The sequence below is a fragment of the Macrotis lagotis genome, chromosome X (genome assembly GCF_037893015.1).
Source record: "Macrotis lagotis isolate mMagLag1 chromosome X, bilby.v1.9.chrom.fasta, whole genome shotgun sequence".
NCBI classification, from domain to species: domain Eukaryota; kingdom Metazoa; phylum Chordata; class Mammalia; order Peramelemorphia; family Peramelidae; genus Macrotis; species Macrotis lagotis.
In genome coordinates, this window is record NC_133666.1 from 463103490 (window position 1) to 463124037 (window position 20548).

At 34.6% G+C, this 20548-nt stretch overlaps 1 protein-coding gene across 3 annotated transcripts in view; it reads left to right on the plus strand.

Moving 5' to 3' along the window:
• Positions 1 to 20548, plus strand: part of LOC141501859 (uncharacterized) — a 148201-nt gene that overhangs the window by 51495 nt on the left and 76158 nt on the right. The window contains exons 1-2 of one of the 3 annotated variants that reach the window (XM_074206233.1): positions 16017 to 16346; positions 16486 to 16578. The exons of 1 other annotated variant lie outside the window; for it this stretch is intronic. The gene's annotated coding sequence lies outside the window, so the exon portion shown is untranslated. Of the gene's footprint in view, positions 1 to 16016; positions 16579 to 20548 lie in introns of those variants that run through there. One more of the 3 variants, XM_074206232.1, reaches the window with a different exon arrangement.

Below are 20548 nucleotides of genomic sequence, written 5' to 3' on the forward strand. Positions count from 1 at the left end.
ATTAATAAAAGCTTGTTAACTTGACTTTTGGGGCCATCATCTTCTTAACTGTAAAATAGGCTAAATGATCTTAAGATCTTTTCTAGACCCAAAACTATGCATCTCTGAAGATATCTCAGAACTAAATGTAATACTTTAGTAAATGGGAAATCTCATGGTTCTTAATAAGACTTATTTGTGATTCCACTCATTATTATTCCTGATTCTTTCAGTTCAGTACTATATTGCTGACCCAGGATCAATTTTTCCCTCTCCAACATCTGGATGGTTTTCTACCAAATTTTCAAATTGTGAGATAATTTTTTTTATTATTTAGTCTCATCCTTACAAACCTTTATTCTGAATGTTTGTTACTTTTCCAAATTAACCAAATCCTGATATCTGAGATAGATTATATTCATAAATTACATAAGTATTTTCTGTTATATTTTCAATAAGAGTGAGGAGTATAATTGACAGGAAGTTAAATAATGCTAAATATTGCCTCTTTGATGGAGAAACCCCTTCTTTCTTTCAACTGTTTTAGCTAATGCTTGCCTTGATTGATGTTCAAATCAATCACCAAATATGCATCAGTCTCCAGGCTCCTTACTGATTTTATAAGAGGATTCATATCCTAGTGTTTTCTGAGAACTCTCTGGTACTCTTCCAGTCTCTTAATTTCTTTTTTCCCCCCATAGGCTAACAGATTCCAATGTCTGGCTATTTCGTTATGAAACCCCTGACATGTGAACCTTTTATGTGCATGAGAATAAATTTCAGATTTTTCCCCCAAAAGTCTATAAATCATCTAGACTCATTTACAAAATAAGCAATTTACCAGAGGAAATTCAGTTTGGATGACTGTGAAGAGAAGGTGGTTCACAATACAGTTAGTATTTCCTGCTTTATAGTCATGAACTATTTCACCAGGAGGAATAAGAATGGGTAGTCATATAATACCTTTAAATGTAAGCTTCTTAGTAATAAAAATATACATCACCCATAATGTAGTGGATTCATATTCTACTTTTCATTGCTCTGCAGCATTTTGTCAAACAATTTGGACTTTATTTGGATCTTGCTCTGAAAGGAGGAAGACAGACAATTTTTTTTAAACCTGGAGGATTTTATAGAGTGCTTCTGTACCGTGTTTTACTGAAAAGTAATTTATCTTACAGCAAGGGGATAAAAAATAATAAAAAAAAGAAAAGAAGGACTTAAAAATCCCTTGCTAACATTCTTGAGTGCATGAATATAAAATAGGAAATTTGGTGCTGATATGAAATGTAGTTTGATATGTCCTTGGCATGTTAAATGAATACATGTGTAATGGAGCATAACATTTGCCATTCACAATGATGTCTCAGCTCCATAGTTTTTTATTTTATCCTTTCTGTGTGTCTCTGTAATTGCTGACTGCATTGTGCTTCTATAACCCTATCTGTTCCCTCTGTTGTTTTTATATCCTTTTATGGGAAAGCGGAGCTGGTGCCCAGTAATGATGATGAAGGATATGTGTAAAAGGCAATCACTGCTACTTTATGAAAAACCAAAGATATTTAGGTCATTTCTTTTGATCAGAAACCTTTGTTTGAGTTTCCTGACTTACTCTTCTGAGCATGGATGGTAAGGCCAAGACTGGTCCTCTGAGAGGCAGTGCCTCCCTAGGGTAGGTCACAGGGGAATCACTGACCTTCTCGAAATGTCTCATAGCATCATGGAGAAACTTGCAGAAGTCCTTCTGATTACTCACTGCAATTATTGAGCTCCATGTTATCTGCATAATTTCTTTTGATGATTTGAGAAAAAGCTGCCCCTCCCCACAAGGTACAGATTGGGCCATGAGTAATCAAAAAAATACAAAAATAACCTTAAGAGGGGATTGATATATAAATGTAATGTAGTATTTTTATGTGGAGACTGGCCTTGTGTCACTAGATCAATATACTCAGACACGAGCTTGAACTAGAAATGCAAGTATGGTTTTAATAGGTTGGTCCCAATTATAGGCTGCCAGAAAAAATCAAGTCTCTGTCTTTAAGGAGCTTCTATTTCTATTGAAATAATAAAATAATTTATGACAAATATAAATGACCTTTTTCCTTCTGCTAGATTATCCCAGGGTCAGCCTTCTGTATATAGGTTAGGAGAGAAATAATCTGAAAGTAATGAAAAATGAAAAATGATTTATTTGATGAGAATTAGATTTGGAAGTGTAAGATTTGAATTCCTAGCTTAATGAATGAATGAAGCATTAATTAAGCAATTACTATGTGCAAAGCACTGTGCTAAATGTTGGGGATACAAAGGGAAAAGTAAGACAGTCCCTACTCTCAAAGGGTTTGCATTCTAATGGACAGTTAACAAATTTGGAAGATTTCACTTCAAGTCAGAAGGAAAAATCCCATGGTTCATCATATAAGCTTCTTGAATGTCATTTTACCTGACAAAATATATCATTTCCTGATGCTGAACCATTTCACATTGCCAAAGACTTTGGCAATAAGACATTTCTTTTCTGACTCTTCGGTAGTTGTGGCTGTAGCACCCACAGGAGCTTCCCACAGGTTGCCTCTCCCTGGGGCTTACTTCCCAGAATGATGGTAGATGGCAACCAGATAGAGGCATTGCTATTCCCAAAACTCTGGGACTCTGGCTATCTCCATCAGGATTTGAGGAAAGATCAAGGGCAATGTGGTTGTGGTGGATTGACTTGCTTGGCTCATGCTGCTTCTTCCCTCCATCAGGGTACTTTGATGCTTTGGTCAGCTTAGTTTGCCTGCCCTAGATATGGCAGTTGGTATAAATGGCTCCTCATTTACCAGATTTGGAAACAGATTGAGACATGTTGAATGCCTTATACAAAGTCACAAAGCTGGTGTCTGGGGCAGTATTTGAACTCATGTTTTGATTCAAGTTCAGCACTTTATTCACAATGCCAGCTAGTAGACTCTGAGTTAATTTCCTCATTTGTAAAAACGAGGTTAATACTATTTATATTCTATACAACACAGAGTAGTTGTGAGGAAAATGATCTTCAAAACATACAGTGTCACTGTGAATTATTATCATAATAAGGATTTAAAGGACATTTTAAAACTCATGACAAAATCTCTCTCCTACAGCTAACCACCACTTGAGATATTAATGCCACTTTAAGCATTTAAAAGCAGAAAGAACCCTAAAGAGTAACTGTCTGGAGAGAAGAGGGAGGAAATGCTCTAAACTAGTCAGCCCCACTCTCCTATGCTCCTTCCCCCTGCCACATATTTCCCTAATCCTGCTTAGTTACTTCCAGAACTTGATATTGTCCTGTTTTTTTTTTCCAGGACGCCCAAGGTCCAGTCTAAACATTTGCTCAGCAAAGGTTTTGGGAATCTTATATATGATCTTATCTGAGTCATATTTGCAACTGAATACAGTCTCCCAAACTGTACGGAATACTTTGGTTGGAACATAAAGAATATCTGGTTTTAATACAAAGCAATAACTGAAATTATTGGATATTTTCAAGTATAATTTCCCCATAAATAAATCCATTTTATTCCTATTTTTCACTTTGTTATTCTAAACAATAAAAAACAAAATTGCATCTTTCTCTATGCAAAAAAAAAAAAATAAAACAAACAGAAAAAGATGACTGCAATTAGAAATAGCTAGCTAGTACAATGGACAGATTGCTAGATCAGGAGTCAAGAAGACCCAAGTTCAAAAAATAGCCTGTCACAAGTTGTCCAACCCTGGACCAGTCATTCAACCTCTGTTTGCCTTAGTTTCCTCAATTATAAAATAAAACATCATGTATCTCATAGGGTTATTGGTCTAATTAAATAAGGTAATATTTGTAAAGCTTTATTTTATTTTCCTTCCAATGTGAAACCATAACTCTGTTTCCTAGAGCTTCTTTTATTTTTTTAGTTATATACTAAATTCAGCAATTCTAAAATTGACTGCATTGCAGAGTGAAACTCTTCTCTTCTATTTAATTTTTAAAATGTTTAAATGTTAAATAAAATAACTATGCCAAATAAAAAACATCATCAATTGAAGAAAGTTGCTCTTTTTTATTTGGTATAGTTAATTGGTATAATTTGGTGCCTTCTCTTCCCCCAATTGTCTCTATTCCCAAATAACAAAAAACATTCTCTTGTAGCAAGCTACTATAGTAGATTCGAGCAAAACAAATCCACACATTTAACATGTACAAAAATATATATTTCATTCTATATACATTATGCCTCTATCAATAGGTGGTAAGCATGGTTCATCATTGGTCTTTTGAAATCATAGTTGGTCTTTACACTGTTCAAAGTTGTCATTCAAAGTTATTTTTCTGTACAATTTTGTAGTAATTGTCTAAATTGTTTTCCTGGTCCTGATCACTTTTTATCACATCAGTTCATACATTTCCCAAGTTGCTGTGAATCTATCCCTTTCATCATTTCTTACCAAATAATATTCTTTAATATTCAGTTATCATAATTGGTTCAGTTATTGCTTAAAAGATGGACATCTCCTTAATATCTAGTTCTTTGTTGCAACAAAAATAATTCCACTCTGAATAATTTTATATTCACAAGACCTTCCTTTCTTTATTTGATCTCTTTGAGGCATGTGATAAGTTTGCATAATTTAATGATTTTTACAAATTGATTTTCAGAAAGAGTAGACCATTCAGAGCTCCACAATGTACAAGCATGCTTGTCTTCCCATGTCCCTTCTAACAATTGTTATATTCCTCTGCCACCTTTCCCAATCTCATTAGTATGAGTTAAAATCTAAGGTATTTGCATTTAATTTTTTCCTATGATTAGTGAATTGAAGTCCTTTTTAAAGATAGTTGCTGACAATTTGATTTTCTTTCTTTGAGAACTTTCTAGCTATATGTTTATTTATCAACTGGAGAATGGCTTTTACTCTTATATACTTAAATAGTTCCATATTTGTCTTGAATATCCCAATTTTATCAGAGAAACATGCTTTAAGATATTTCCCCCAAGTATTTCCCTTCTAATTTTAGCTGCATTAATAATGCTTGCATAATTACTTTACAATTTCATATAATCAAAATTGCTTTTATTTCCTATGATCTTCTCAATTTCTTATTTAATCACGAGCTCTTCCCCTTGTCCTCAACTATGAAAGGTTTCTTTTTTTCCCACCTCTCTACTTTATTATATGACTACATATCTATTTGGAATATAATATGAAATGTAAGCCTAAACATTATATCTGCTAGACTACATTCAACTTTCCCAACAATTTCTGTTGAAGAATAAGTCCTTACTTTAGTAACTGGGATTTGGGGATTTAATGAACACAATGCTACTGAGCTCATTTGCTCCCTCATCTTGTGTGGCTAAATCCCACTGATCAAATTTTCTAGTTTTTTATATGATTATAGATTTCTGGTTTAATTTGAGATCCAGTACTAACACATGCTTCTTCCTCCCATGATCAATTAACATCTCTTCAATTATTTGGATTTTTATTTCTCTAAAGAAAATTTTATAAAGAGTAATTTATAATTTTATTCCTATAATTCTTTTGTATCTCAGCAAATGAATTCTCAAATATTTTATACAATGTGAGGTTGATTTCAATAGAATTGCAACAAATTTTGATTTTTTTCATTTTGCTGAAGGACTAATGTTTTTAGAGTGTTTGTTCTGATACTTTTCTGTAGTGTTTTTTGCAATTAATTTTTAATTGCTTCTCTGGAGTGCATACGCTTTTCTTAATAAAAACAAAATTCAAATCCAAAACAATAAAGGTAAAGTTAACACAGAATTAACTGCGAATAACAGAGAATAAAGTACAATTATTTAATATGCTTTATGAAAACAAAGTTACATTTGATTCAGCACATATCAAATTTTGATGTGATATGATCTGCTATGATTATTATCATTAGACTCAGGCTCATGAAAAATTGTGTCCTAGATCTTTTTGCTTCATTTGTGTAGAAGTTGAATAATGTAATGTCATTTTGTGATTAAAATGTAACAAATAGCTTTGCAAATAAAACATTTCAAAAATTGAAATAACTAAAGAATGGCATATAATTTCACATAACTGATTTATTATTATTTACATGAGATGTTTTGTATAGGATTTTATCAATCAAGTCTATTTTGATATATATGCATACAGATACATTTGTGAATTTGAAATTTTTAAACATTTAAATTTACACAACTGGTATGAAGAGAAAATCCACTGGAACAAAACTAGTACAAGAAATAACAATTGAAATAAATTACAGGAACACATATTATAAAGTCTAAATCCAGAAAATATGATCCACTATATTTATCATTGGAATTCACCAAATTATTATGGAAAGAAAGGAAAATTTGCTATATTTGTTTTGGACAAATGCATCATATAGCATAAAGCAATAAATTAAAATATGTGAAAATTTGATTATACAAAGACAAGAAATTTTTTCCAGACAAGGCAAAATGCTTTTAATAAGCAATGACAGGACTTCCAGCCAAGATGGCAGAGAGAAGACAGGCACAGTGTTAAGTGCTCCTGATTCCCCTCAAAAATAGCATGAAAGAAACCTCTTAACAGAAATTCGATCGACAAAACCCAGAAAGAGAAGCTAGGAGAAGAACATCTACCAAGAAGGTCTGTCTCAGGGGACTGGGAGCAGAGACCAGAGAGTCATTGCAGGGATAGCTGCTGGGAGAAACCAGAGGACAGGCATTAGCCTCAGAGGCTTTGGTGAGTGGCGGCTACAAGAGCCACCTTTATCAGAGGAATCTTTGGCCAGGGGGAAGAGGAGCCACAGGAGGGTGAGTTCCAGCATAGAGAGTTTCTGGGACCTGAGGGCCATACTTTCAGCCAAGCTCTATCCCCAGAATAAATGGCAAACAACCTGAACCCAGTTATGGGCAACAGAATTCACTCAACTAAAAGGGAGATTAATACCTTCCCCCAGGGCCCAGCCCATTGTTCAAGGTCAACTGAGACCCTGCTGCTGAGGACCTCAAACACTCCAGAGAAAGCAACCATCTCCCCCTACTGGCTGGCCCTTGGAATTACTAAGCCAAGTGAACAAAGCCTCTAGTATCTTCAAAAGCAACCTCTAAGAGCCAGTCCTCCCCCCAACACAAGATTGTAGAAAGATGAAGAAAGGCCATCAAAAAGGGGGGTCCATGGAGAAATACATAGAAGAAATAAATTCTAACCCAGAGTGATCTAACAATTCTGAGGAGAATATGAATTGGTCTCCAGCCCAGAAAGACTTCTTTGAAGAAATCAGGAAGGAGTTTAAAAATCAACTGGAAAAATTGGGAAAAGAAACTTAAGAGAAAATTAACACATTGCAAAAGAAAATTAACATCTTGCAACAAGAAAACAAATCCTTAGAAAATATAATTGGACAAATACAAAACAAGAATAATTCTCTCAAATCCTCAATTGGGCAAATGCAAAAAGAAAATGATTCTCTCAAAACTACACTTGGGCAAATGGAAAAATCCATCAAAAATAGAATTGACCAACTGGAAAAGGAGTTGCAAAAGGTAAATGAAGAAAATTCATCTCTAAAATAAAAGAATGGATGGGGATGGCTAGGTGGCACAGTAGATAGAGCACTGGTCCTGGAGTCAAGAGTATCTGAATTCAATTCCAACCTCAGACACTTAATAATTACCTAGCTTTGTAGCCTTGGGCAAGCCACTTAACCCCACTGTCTTGCCAAAAAAAACCTTAAAAAAATGGAATCAGTGGAAACTAATGACTTCATGAGACAAGAAGATTCTGTTAAACAAAACCAAAAGATTAAAAAAATAGAAGACAATGTAAAATACCTTATCAGAAAACCACTGGCCTTGAGAATCGATCAAGAAGTGACAACCTGAGAATAATAGGCTTTCCTGAAAACATTGAAGAGAAAAAAATTCTGGACTTAATATTACAGGATTTAGTGATGGAAAATGTCCCTGATATCATGGAACCAGAGGGCAAAATAGTTATTGAAAGAATACATCAGTTCCCCTATGGAAAGGGATCCTAAAATGAAAACACAAAGGAATGTTGTGGCCAAATTCCAGAACTATCAGATAAAAGAGAAAATCCTGCAAGGAGCCAGAAAGAAACAATTTAAATACCAAGGAGCCACAGTAAAGTTTATGCAGGACCTGGCTGCATAAACATTAATGGATCAAAGAGCCTGGAAAGAAATATTCCAAAGAGCAAGGGATCTTTGAATGCAGCCAAGAATCCACTATCTGACCAAGATGAGCCTTCATTTCCAGGGGAAAAGATGGACATTTAACAAAGTGGGAGACTTCCAACATTTCCTGATGAAAAGATCAGAGCTCAATAGAAAATTTGAACATCAAACAGGAGGCTCAAGAGACACATGAAAAGGTTAAAAAAGGCGGGGGGGAAGAGGGTAAAGAGAAAAAAAACTGCTATCCAATAAGATGAAACTGGCTATATCTTCACTTGGGAGAAAGATAATCAAAACTCTTGAGAATTGTAACTCTATTAAAGAGGATATACTTAGCCAGAAGTGATGATTACTCATGACTTATCAGTGAGACTGTTATCCAATAAGATGAAACTGGCTAAATCCCTACCTGGGAGAAAGACTCTAATAACTCTCGAGAATTGTTAACTCTATAAGAGAGAATATATTTAGCCAGAAGTAGTGGACATTCATAACTTTTCTGTGACTCAGATAAAATGATTTAAAAACAATACCTCCATAAAAAGTAAGGTAATGAGAGGATAGAGAAGAATGGGGTAAATCTCATTTCAGTGAGAGGTACACAAGACTTATTGTAATAGAGTGGTAGAAGGGATGAGGTAAGAACCACCTGAATCTTCATCTCATCAGACTTGGCTTAAAGTTAACTTGCACACACTCAGTTAAGAAACTTAACTTACCTTTCAAGTATTAAAAGGGGAAAAGGGGAGGGAGGACAGAGAGGGGGAGAAAAGGGAAACTAACAGAAGGAAGAGAAGGAAGAAGGGGAAAAGGAAAAGGGGAAAGAAAGGGGAGGGGTTGATATAGGAGGGCAAACACACTGAAGGTGGAGGTATTCAGAAAGAAAACACTGGGGAATATGGATAAAGGGGAAAATAGGGGAAAAATACAAACAGAGGGAAGATAGCATGGAGGGCAATAAAGAGTTTATAATTATAAATTTGAATGTGAATGGGATGAACTCTCCCTTAAAACATAAGCGAATAGCAGAGTGGATTAAAATTAGAATCCTAGGGGTAAGCTAGGTTGCACAGTGGATAGAGCACCTGCCCTGGAGTCAGGAGTACCTGAGTTCAGATCCGGCCTCAGACACTTAAAAATTGCCTAGCTGTGTGGCCTTGGGCACTTAACCCCATTGCCTTGCAAAAAAAAAACCCTAGAATTCTATAATGTGCTGCTTATGAAAAACTTATTTGAAGCAGAGAGAAACATATAGAGTATGGTAAAAGGTTGGAGCAAACCATATTTTGCTTTAGCTGAAATGAAAAAAGCAGGGGTAGCAATCCTTATCTCAGACAAAGCAGCTGAAAAAATAAATAGTGTTAAAAGAAATAAGAAAGGAAACTATAACCTCCTAAAGGGTACCATAGATAATAAAGTAATTTCAATACTAAATATGTATGCACCCAATGGTATAGTGTTCAAATTCTTAGAGGAGAAGTTTAAAGAGCTACAGGAAAACATAGACAGCAAAACTCTACTAGTGGGAGACCTTAACCTCCTGCTCTCAGATTTAGATAAATCTAATCATAAAATAAACAAAAAGGAAGTTAAGGAGGTAAATAGATTGCTAGAAAATCTAGATATGATAGAAGACAGAATTCTGCCTAATTCTTTCTATGACACCAATATGGTGCTGATAGATAAACCAAGAAAAGTTTAAACAGAGAAAGAAATTTATAGACCTATCTCCCTGATTAATATAGATGCAAAAATCTTAAATAAAATCTTAGAAAAATAATTACAACAAGTTATCACTAGAATAATACATTATGATGAAGTAGAATTTATCCCAGGAATGCAGGGTTGGTTCAATATTAGGAGAACTATTAGTATAATTAATAATATCAACAACAAACCTATCAGAAATCATGATTATATCAATAGATGCTGAAAAAACTTTTGACAAAATACAGTATCCATTCCTACTAAAAACTTTAGAGAGTATAGGAATGAATGGATTGTCTTTTAGAATATTAAGCAGTATCTATTTGAAACCATCTACAAGCATTATATGCAACAGGGTTAGGCTAGAGGCATTCCCAATAAGATCAGGGGTGAAACAAGGATGCCCATTATCACCACTACTATTCACTATTGTATTAGAAATGATAGCTTTAGCAATAAGAGAAGAAAAAGAAATTGAAGGAATTAGAATTCAGAAAGAAGCAGTTGACATGATGGTATACCTAGAGAATCTCCAAAAATTCAACTAAAAAACTACTAGAAATAATTAGAAACTTTAGCAAGGGTGCAAGATATAAAACAAACCCTCATAAATCCTCAACATGTCTATATATTTATATGACTAGCAAGATACAGAGAAAGTGCTAGAAAGAGAAATCCCATTCAAAGTAACCTCAGACAATACAAAATACCTGGCAGTCGACCTGCCAAGGCAGACTCAGAGACTTTTTGAAAACAATTACAAAACACTTCTCACACAAATAAAATCACATTTAAATAACTTGGCAAAAATCAACTGTTCATGGATAGGTTGAACAAATATAATTAAAAAAAAGACAATTCTACCAAAACCAAACTGTCTGTTTAGTGCCTTACCAATCAAAATTCCAAAAAATTACTTTAACAAGTTAGAAAAAATTGTAAGTAAATTCATAAGGAGAAATAAAAAGTCAAGAATTTCCAGGAATTCAATGAAAAAAAGTGCAAAGGAAGGTGACTTAGCCTTACCAGATCTAAAATTATATTATAAAGCATCAGTCATCAAAACTGTCTGGTATTGGCTAAGAAATAGAGTGGTGGACCAGTGGAATAGATTAGTGCAATAGCAGGAAATGATTATAATAATCTGCTGTTTGATAAACCCAGGGCCCAGCTATTGGAATAAAAACTCTCTTCGATAAAAACTGTTGGGAAAATTGGAAGTAAGTATGGAAGAAACTTGGATTAGACCAATACCTCACACTCTATACCAAGATAAGATCAAAATGGATTTTGATTTTGATGTAGAAATCAATATTATAAGCTAACTAGAAGATCAAGGAGTAGTATACCTGTCAAAACTATGGAAAGGGAAGCAGTTTATGATCAAGGAAGTGATGGAGAACATTATTAAAAACAAACTAGCTAATTTTGATTACATTAAATTAAAAAGCTTTTGCACAGACAAAACCACTGTAAAAAGAAATGTAGTAAACTGGGAAACAATTTTTATAACTAGTATTTGTGACAAAGGACTAATTTCTAAAATATACAGAGAACTGAGTCAAATTTTCAAACAAACAATCAACCCATTCCCCAAATGGTCAAAGGATATGCAAATGCAATTTGCAGTTGAGGAAATCAAAGTGATCCATAGTCATATGAAAAATTCCTCTAAATCATTACTTAAAAGCAAATTAAAACACCTCTGAGGTACCACCTCACACCTCTCAGACTGGCCAATATGATCAGAAAGAACAATGATCAATGTTGGAAGAGATATGGGAAATCTGGGACAATAATGCATTGTTGGTGAAGCTGTGAACTCATCCACCCTTTCTGGAGAATGATTTGGAATTATACCCAAAGGGCAATAAAAATGTGCATACCATTTGATCCAGCAATATCACTACTAGGTCTATACCTTGAAGAGATTATGAAAAAGAGTAAAAACATCACTTGTACAAAAATATTCATAGCAGTCCTGTTTGTGGTGGCAAAGAATTGGAAATTAAGTGAATGTCCTTCAGTTGAGGAATGGCTTAACAAAGTGTGGTATATGTATGTCATGGAACACTATTGTTCTATTAGAAACCAGGAGGGATGGAAATTCAGAGAAGCATGGAAAGAGTTTCATGAACTGATGCTGAGTGAGATGAGCAGAACCAGAAAAACACTGTACACCCTAACAGCAACATAGGGGTGATGATCAACCTTGATGGACATGCTCATTCCATCAGTCCAACAATCAGGGACAATTTGGGGCTGTCTGCAGTGGAGAATACCATCTGTATCCAGAGTAACAGTTGTGGAGTTTGAACAAAGACCAAAGAGTATTACCTTCAATTTAGAAAAAAACTATCATTATGTAATTTTGCTATCTCTTATAATTTATTTTTTCTTCCTTAAGGATGAGTTCTCTCTCATCACATTCAACTTAGATCATGTATAACACGGAAACAATGTAAAGACTAACAGAATACCTTCTGTGGGGGGGTGAGGGGAGGGAAGCAAGAATAGGGGGGGAAATTTAAAACAAAATCTTTCTTAATAAAATAAGCAGTGACAAACTTTACAAAATTACATCTGTGACATCAGTAGGATTACTTATATATGGTTGCTTATAAAGGAGTCACTAAGTGTAAAGAGCCTCAATTATTGAAAGAAACTTTGGGGTTATCAACAAGATCCAAAAGATTGTTATTGACTCATACGCAATGCAGTTTCAAAGATCTTCATTAACAGATAACATAGAGAGAAGTATGTCTGAAAACCTTTGTGATTATTGAAAAACTGAAAGCTTTCTGTTTCACATTCAATGTGATGAGGCAACAGCTGTAGTTTAAAATGATCATTTAATTCCATTGTATGCAATGCTATTTAAACAGATATTAGAAAAGATATACTACTTTGCAAAGCTATGGCTAGCAATATCATATCAGGAGAAATTTTCATTGCAATTGACAGATTTTTTTCATGAAAAGTATATAATATGAGAGAATTGTATTGATTTTGCACTGATATGATTCAACGCCAGAATGAAATAAAGGTCTATAAGTACTACTGGAAAATGAAATGACAATAAGAAGTAACAGTTATATATAGTCCTTTTAAAATGTACAATGTGCTTTACAAAGATCATTTCACTTTTTCTTCACAACAACTCTGTAATTATTATCCTCATGTAATTTGGATATATCACATATTTTACAAACATTTAAATTAAGAAATATGAATAAGGATCTATAATTTTTCAAGTTGGGACAAGAGGGTAACTTCTATTTTTTAAGTCCCTTAAAAGCAAGAGAAGTATCATGAGATAGGGTGCAAAAAAACTGGCTTTTAAGTCAGAAAGATTTTATTCAAGGGCTGCCTCTAAGTCATACTGGCTATATAACATAGTCAAGTCATTTAACCTTTTAATGAACCTAAGGAAAGCAGGTACAAATGTGCACTGGTAATATAATTTTTTTACTTAGGAATATTGATGAAATCACATGTCTAGTAAAAAATAAAATAAAAGCAAGTCTCTTCCCCCCATTTTATTTTTAGTATTTGAATATGAAAATCTTATTATCTTTTGGCTTCAGGTGATTAAAGAGTTTTCTGCTTTATAAAACAAAGCTATTCAAGTCTTAATAGCTATTATGTCTTCTTTTTACGAAATGAAAATTTCTTCTTTAGCTATCATAGAGACAAAACGTCAGCTTCAATTAGTGATTGAAAAAGATGCAAATAACAACATCATCATTATAGTTTCATGCCAAAACAGCTCATGCATCACAAAACAAAATTATTTTGGTTATGAATTTACACTTCACAAACATAAACATTATAAATTATTGTATCATTCAAAATCTATATTTTGCTATTTTATTGTCTATTTAACATTGATTCATGTGTTTAAAAAATAAAACAAAATATTCATTTTATCTGAATTGAAATCCTAGGAAATTATTTTTTATGGATTATCCTATGAAAAATGTGGGGGCATGGCATTTTTTTGTACAAAAGAAGTTATAACCATATAATATTTGTAAATTTTAATAAATATATTATTTCTCCAAAAGCTATTTTGAGCCTCATCCCTAGTTATGGGGGAAAAGGTTTTTCTCCCTTATTCTACCTCACATATGACATATGACACTAGATATCTGACCTTACTGATAAGAATCAATAAAAGGGTAGGGTTCTGGGTTGCTGATGGGAAACATGGAGTTTAGGATTGGGAGTGGAGGCAGATGATGATAATAATATTAAGGTAAGAACCAGTTGGGGAGGCAGAGATCTGAAAATAGATACCAAGCTATGGGTTGGGGATGCAGAGCAAAAAAAAAAAAAGAAGTTTGCTTGTCCATCCCAGTGATATTAAGTATTCTGAACACCATAAAAGATAAAAAATATTCCCTGATAAATAAAAATAAGAACAGCCAATGTTGAATGGAATGGACACAGTGATACTGCTATTGCTGTGGGAAGACATCTTAAAGATGGTTCAAATATTCTGTATTTCAATTTGAAGGTATTCAAGAGAAATGACTCAACCATCCATATAGTACCTCTTGAATCAACAGTCTTATTATTGGGCATATATGACCAAGGAAATCAAAAGTAGAAACAAAAATCCAATATATGGTAACAAAATAATCACAACATTGCTCTTTGTGCTAGCTAAGAACTGCAAACAAATTTGGTACCCATTAACTGGAGGATGACTGAAAAATAAAACAAAGTGGATCCCCTCCCTAAGCTTCCTTTCTAGTTCTAAATCTGTGAATCTCTGAAACAAGAACAAAGGAAAATGCTGTTTTGAAGGAATATTACAGAGATGACCCATCCATCTGTCAATCAATAGAACTAGATAAATGTGTCTAATATTTGCCAGGAACTGATCAAGGTATGGGGGGATACAAAGACAAAAAAATGAAATATCTCTTCTCTTCAAAGGTTGATATTCTATCAGATATACAGAGAGCAAGGGGTTGACCTCTAAGGTCCTTTTCCAATTCTATGAGTTCATGATGAACTCATAATGTTGCCTTCCTGATGGAACATAATTTTCTGTTTTATTTAGTTTATTTTTTTCCTAAGCAATAGAAAAATTCTCATTTTTCAAGGAGCAAAATAAGGGAAACAATGAGAACATCCTTAACTTTTAACATATTCTTCCTTTATGGTGACAGACATGCTCTCTTTTAACTTTAATTAGAAAGCAAACTGAATAAAATACTTGACTGTGACATACCAGTGATTTAAAAGAGACTTTTCCACTCAGAACCCAAAACATGAAACAGTAATTCAAAAGGCCATTAATAGCTAATCCTCCCACCACCTCTAGTGCTCAGGGAAGGGCTAAATTAATCAAAATGATAATCGTGTCACAAATCAATTACTATTTAAGTACATTCCTACTTAGACTTGACCATAAAATCCTTAACATCCCTAAACCACAAACTTAACCATGTTCCTTTGGAAAAAATAAGCCACCCCTTCTATAAAAGAACACACACACATACAAAAATCTCTTCATGGGCTATTAACTGGAGAGGCGATCATCTTCCTCATTTTCTCAAATAGCATCCATCACTCACTTGGAGACAGAGCATAATTTGAATGAAATCAAATATGAATTTCCTTAGCCCCAGATGAATTAATACAGGAGACAACAGTGCTTACTATTATTCATTTCCAGGCATATCCACTCACAGATCCAAAAAAGTCTCTAGTTAAGAAGATATAAATATATTACTAAACATGTGGCCTTTTGATCTAAGTGCCTCCTAGCTTCTTGCTACTGGCCAGCAAAGTATAATGAGATTTTGGGATTTAAAGCACTTTTCCCAAAACAATTAAAACTATCTTAGAGAATTTACTTTCCAGGATCCTATATAGTTTTCTATGCTAAGAGTACAAGTTAGATCTTCCATAGTGAATGTAGGCTCCTTGAGGGAATAAATTCATTTTTATCTTTGTATCATCAGGGCCTATCAAAGTGCTAAATATAAACATCTATCTTGCTTCTAAGCACAAAGTATAGCAAATAAAATTTACTGTTATCAGTCAGTGACTAGTGCATACATTCCATGGTTGCTATGTAAGTTAATGAGAGCAGTATTGGGAGTTCTCCAACTGAAGAGAATTCAAGAGAAGTTGGAGGCAGGAGGCAGGTGGTATGTGGCCCACCTTAAAAACCCATTGTGTACCCAGGATAATGAAAGCGTCAAATTGGAATTATCCTCATCTGGCTCAGTATCCTCTTACTCTATCTAACCTTGATTCCTATTGATTCCTAAACATTGACTCTCATTTCCCAGTAGACATCATCAACCTTTTCCTACCCCACCTCTAGTCCTCAACCTGAGTGTACTTTTGGTTTGACCTGCTTCTTCTTTGGATACTACAATTGCTTCTGGTTCATTCATGTCATAATGTGCATCTCTAGACCCTGACCTTGGCCTCTGCTTCCAATAGTGTAAGTGACTGACCTTTTTACTTCCAAGACTTTAACTCCCAGGCACCAGTCTCTGCTGATTTGATTTTTTTAAATCCCCTACCCTTCCTTCCCTGAATCACTGCTTCCTTTAAAACCTCTCAACTGCTCTGCAAGACAGGAAAACATCAGTTAGCATCATGGCACCTGGGTAGACATTTTCCCTGCCTGGGAGAACAGTACAACTAGGAGAAAACAGATAAGTGCCTCACAGGTATGTTCTCTTTGTCAAAATGCAATAAATCTTGTGTAGGAAAAACCTCCAAATGTAGAGAAAGGTACATGCCTATGTCTCTAACCTCTTCTCCCCCATCTTTCTGCAAATAAGACTTTCATTCTGACCAGGATCAGATAGATGCAGAAGGTTGGTACCAAGTGCCACCATTCTGACTCAGAAAAGGTTCTGGGGTAGAAGTATATCAATCTGTTACCTGAAATATTATTTATCTAGAGATTATAATCAAGTTGAAACTAACTTCTGGTTATTTTCTCATAATTATTGGGATTATAAAAAAGACCCCAAGATCTATATCCAAGTCTTGACCTCCCTTCCTATGACCTAACACTTCTAAAATGAACAGTTCCACATAGAGAACAACAACAAAACCCATTTATCTAAATCATAGCAAAACATAAATCAGAAAAGGTATACATAGAAGTTTATTTTTATACAGTATGCCACAAACACTAGTTAGATTGAAGTGACCTGACAATCCATCATGTAATATAGAGAGTGTATTAAAGAAAAATCAGGAAAACAAAAAACAAAAAGAGTTTATATTTGTTGTTGATTAGTCATTTCAGTTGTGTCAGTTTCTTTTTGATCCCATTTGGTTTTTTTGGCAGAGACTAGTTTGCCATTTTCTTCCCCAGTTTATGTAACAGTTGAGGAAACTGGGGAAAACAGGATTAAGTGACTTTCCCAGGGTCACAGAATTAGTAGGTGTCTAAGACTGGATTTGAACCCAAGCCTTTCTGATTCCAGGTTTAGCACTCTATCCACTGCAACACCTATATATACCAGACAAAAACAGAATGAAGGAGTTCTCCCACTGGGAAAGAGATAACTCAGTTCAACTAAGAGAGCATGCCCTGGATCTCACCCTAATAGCAACTCCCTGCAGTCTCCAGTGTAGTAAGCTGGGGACAGGGGAACATGATGAAGACTTCCAGGTCCACTTTTATGTTTCCAATCTTTTCCTTCAGGGACCTGAAGTAGGGATGACCTCTTTCCTTATCTCTTGCAAAACTGGAAGAATTACCTGAAGTGCCTTGATGCTTAAAGAAGGTTCAAAGTTTAATGAATCCCAAAGGGGATTCATCTTGAAAAGTCCCAAAGAGGTAGCTCCCCTGCCTCTCATCAACTTTGTCCCTTCCCCTCAAATTGGACAGGGAATTCATCACCACCAATGAGGAGAGAGTGCTAGGTAAGTGTTCTTTGTCAAAATGCATTGAGTCCAACATTTAAACTTAAAAGTGATGTGTTCACTGGGACATCACCTATTTCCTGTTTTGGTAAGGGATTAAGAGAGGAAAAAAATTGTAATGAAAATAAAATTCAGGGGACATGTCATGTTTTTATATCTCTTATGTGTATTCACACATTAAACACAAATCATATGGAGGTTTTTAATTTGTATTAGAAAATGGTTCTGACAATTATCAATATTTCTGCAAATGTGACTCTTGTCCTTCACATGCCAAGTACTTCAGAAGATTAACCTATGACTTGCAAATATAGTCATTAGTTAAAAGTCCAATGTTCAAGGCACCTATATGTCTTCATTTTCTTTTCATGAAGACAACTTAAAATGTAAAACTCAAATAATATCATTAATAAAAATAAATTTAAATTTAAAATAAAAAAGACAACTTGAGAGATAAGGCATCCCATTTCTGAATTACCTCCTTTCTGTTTTTATCAATAGTTTTTGTGAATTCTTATACAGGATATACATATATATATATATATATATATAAATATATACATGTGTGTGTGTATGTGTGTGTGTTCACAGTCAAATAGAAGTGTATATATTTATATATGTGCAAGTCTTGTCTGTGTCTCACGCACACACACATATATATATACACACATATATACCCATATGTATATAAGATATGTATATCTATATTTTATTTGTATATCTACATTTGTATGTTCATGTATATATGACCCAGACAAGATTTGCACAGGATGAGAGGTTACATAAGATGAATTATAATCTGCATCACTGCAAGGAAGTAACTACATCAATGAAGTCACAGATTCATTGGATTATTGAACTGAATACAAGAGATTGTGAAGGTTGAATATTGTGAAGACAAATATTGGAAATTTCTTGGGTATGTGAATTGAGAACAGGCAATGAAGTTGCCATCTGGATAAGTGGGAGGGATAATTGTGCCTTAAAGAATAGCAAGGGGGCAGCTAGGTGGCACAGTAGATAAAGCACCGGCCCTAGAGTCAGGAGTACCTGGGTTCAAATCCGGTCTCAGACACTTAATAATGACCTAGCTGTGTGGCCTTGGGCAAGCCACTTAACCCCATTGCCTTGCAAAAACTAAAAAAAAGAATAGCAAGGAAGTTCAGAAGAGGAGAAGTTTTGGGGAAGAAAACAATATTTTATATATGTTGGAATTGAGATTTTTATATGCTATCCAATTTAAGATGTCCAAGAAACAAGATTGGAATTGAGATTTTTATATGATATTCAATTTAAGATGTCCAAGATACTAGATTGAAGGTCAGAAGAGAGATTAGAGATGGAGAGATAGATCTGTGAATCATTTGCATAAAACAATAATTGAACCTATGGATATATTTGTAGGAAGTAGAGAAACAGTAAGTAAATGAGAGACCATTTAAGATTAGTGAGAGAAAAGGGATGACAGAAGAGAGGATTGCATCCTCATGTATTGGAGAGGATAGGTTAGAATGGGATCAAGGGTACATGTAGAGTGTTTTACCTTGACATTGGAAAAGTCCACCTTTTCATATGAAATAGAAATGGAAAAGAAGAAAACTATTTAATGATGTGAATTGAGGAAGATGGCAAAGGGAGCTCTTCGCAAATGACCTCAGTATATTTTTTTGTGAAGATATTTATGTAGTAAGAGACATATTTAGCCAAAAGTGGGGCTATAAGTAGTATCATGGAGGCTTCAGGTAGGAAGAAAACTTGAAATAGATACTGTGGTGAATAGGGTAATAAACTTAATAGAGAAGGAATTGCCTTGCTTCAATAAGGACCCAATTGTTATTCTTTCACATAAATTTGTAGTTGACCCAATTAGCATAGTTTTGTGAATTTTCACTAGTTCTCTTCAGCAGCACCTAAAAAGGAGTAGAGACCACAAGTAATGAGAGAAACACAAAGTTGGGATTTGAAAAGGCATTGGAATAAGGAGGAAGAGATTAAAGTATAGAGAATAGTGTCTAGTTTAAACTACTTCACTAAGACAACAGCTAGGGAAGGGAAGAGAACAATGCAGAGGTGATGGTGGCCTGGGAAAGAACTGGAGGATAGAGGGGTTGGAGGTGAAAATGAATATCAAGGTTAAGTGTCACCAGGCAGAGGAAAAGATATAATTTACAATCTATTAGAATGTAAACTCCTTTAGGGTAGGTATTGAATTCACCTTTCTTTGCATTCCAGAGTTTAGAACATAGTTATTTTTGCTTGTCCTTCATTCTCAGAGGACCATAATATCAGGGAGGTGAGACCATGACAGGCAAGTGAATTGGATTTGAGTGAGGGGGGTGCTGTGTTAAGTCACTAGTCTTACTTTCTCCTCTGGTGCCATCTGGGTCCAGTGGCCAGATATGAACCAGGATGACTAGAGATGGTCTTGGATGAGAAGCAATTAGGGTTCAGTGATTTGTGCTAATACACCCTCCACTTTGGTCTTGGCTTGTAGCCTTTTCAAGTTGAAGAATTTACCATCAGTGCAGTAGCTAACCTTGAGGTCATGTTCATCCTCAGTGAAGGCTTTTGATAATATGGCTGAAAACATCATGCTAAAAGTATGGGAGCAAGGACATATCCTTGTTTTACTCCATTGGTGACTGGGAAATCTAGAATCTGGACATACATGCCATAATAAAATTGACATATAATACTGATGAACTTCTCCAGGCAACCAAATTTTGACATAATTTTCCATAAGCCCTCATGACTGAT